Source organism: Octopus bimaculoides, chromosome 9 (assembly GCF_046866305.1).
Source record: "Octopus bimaculoides isolate indiv1 chromosome 9, ASM4686630v1, whole genome shotgun sequence".
Taxonomy (NCBI): Eukaryota; Metazoa; Mollusca; class Cephalopoda; order Octopoda; family Octopodidae; genus Octopus; species Octopus bimaculoides.
The window spans coordinates 65,614,523-65,616,669 of NC_142936.1; the positions used below are offsets into that span (position 1 = coordinate 65,614,523).

General features: G+C 32.8%; 1 protein-coding gene across 1 annotated transcript in view; it reads right to left on the minus strand.

The window, feature by feature from the left end:
* Nucleotides 1–248, minus strand: part of LOC106872510 (uncharacterized) — a 29,605-nt gene extending 29,357 nt beyond the window's left edge. Inside the window, exon 1 of the mRNA XM_014919528.3 lies at nt 109–248. The gene's annotated coding sequence lies outside the window, so the exon portion shown is untranslated. The remainder of the gene's footprint in view (nt 1–108) is intronic.
* Between the last annotated feature and the right edge of the window lie 1,899 nt (nt 249–2,147).

The window sequence follows — 2,147 nt, forward strand, 5'->3', positions numbered from 1 at the left end:
AATAACTGTAAACCTACTTTTGGACCAACCTATATACACACATGTATTTATATATATATATATATATATATATATTTATGTATATATAACAACTGATTTGAAACTTACCTTAAAAGTTAAATTGACGAAAATCTCACGGAGTGAAGCTGCTTAGCAAATAAATGCAACGATATCTGGCAGGAAACTGGAGATTCTGTAAAGTTTCAGCATTTATATAGAATGGTTTGACATACTCCTGAGAGACCTTCCCAAATATCGGAACACCTGGTTGTATGATTGATAATCACGCACGCCTCTTTCAAAGCAGCTCAGGAACGTGAGAGTGATAATGTGTGTGTGTGTAATTATGTGTGGGTGTATGTATGTATGCATGCGTGTGTGTATGTATGTATACGTATGTGTGTATGTATGCATGTATGTAAGTATGTGTGTATGTCTGCATGTTTGTATGTATATATATGCATGTATTTATGCATGTGTGTGCATGCATCTATATGTGTATATATATATATATGCCTGCATGCAAATGTATGAGTATGTTCGGTTATATATATGTGTATGTATATATATATATATATATATATATATATATATATATATATGCATGTGTGCATGTATGTATGTTTGCAAATATGTATGCATATATGTATGTGTATGTACGTACGTATGTATGTATGTATGTATGTATGTATATATGCCTGCATGTAAATGTATGAGTATGTTCGGTTATATATATGTGTATGTATATATATATATATATATATATATATATATATATATATATATATATATATATATATATATGCATGTGTGCATGTATGTATGTTTGCAAATATGTATGCATATATGTATGTGTATGTACGTACGTACGTACGTATGTATGTATGTATGTATGTATGTATGTATGTATGCATGAATGTATATCTGTATATGTGTGCATGTGTGTGCATGCGTGTTTACGTGTGAGTGTGTTTGTGCGCATTAACGTGGTTTAGAAAATGTCAAAGGAGACCGTATTGATTGCACACACATAGACCCGCGTGCGCGCATGTGCATCGATACATTCACACAGATATGTAAATATGAATGTGTCTATGTGTATGTATATAAGCATGAAAGTATATGTGTGTGTGTATATATATATGTGAACATATATATACATATATATATATATATATATATATATATATAGATTATATTGTATATACATATATATATATATATATATATATAGATAGATTATATTGTATATATATATGTGTGTGTATTATATATATATATATATATAGATAGATTATATTGTATATATATATGTGTGTGTATTATATATATATATATATATATATATATATGAATGTATGTATGTAAAGGGAGGGAGTAGGTGGTGAAAAAGTGCGCGCGAGATATAAGCTGAGAGAAAGAGAAGGGGAGAGGGGAGAGTGTGTGGGGGAGAGGGAAGGAGAGAGAGAGGAAGGGGTGAGAGAGAAATGGGTGGAGTGGATCAGTGAGAGTAATGTGTAATAGGTGGATACGCAAAAACGGAGATAAAAGATAGATTGATAGGGATACAGAGTGATAGATATAGAAAGAACAGATCGAGAGAAAGGGAGGGAGGGAGGGAGGGAGGGAGGAAGGAGGAAACGTAAGAAAGACAGAGATAGATAGATAGATAGATAGATAGATAGATAGATAGAGAGAGAGACAGAGAGAGAGGGGTTAGGAGGGGGAGGCAAAGAAAGAGCGAGAGATGAAAATAGAAAGAAAATGGAACGCCTCCACGCAGGGTTTGGAAAGCATCTGAAACAACACGTTGTTGGCAGAAACAGACAGTGGGAGTGTAACTGACGAGATTAGCAGCTCCTGTGGGGATTCCAAGGAGTGCAAGCCTAAAGAAGAGGACGCCTCTTTAATAAATATATTCCTGAATACAAAGTAAACCGTTAATAATAATAATGATAATAATAATAATAATAATAATAATAATGATAATAATGATAATCATAATGATAATTTCTTGCGAGTAATAATGATTCTTCTCCTCTTAAACAATTAAACATTATATAACTGTCTGTGTCTCTCTATCTCTATCTCTACCCCCGATCTTCTCTCTCTCTCTCTCGCAGTACAGCACCACCAAGTTTTGCACT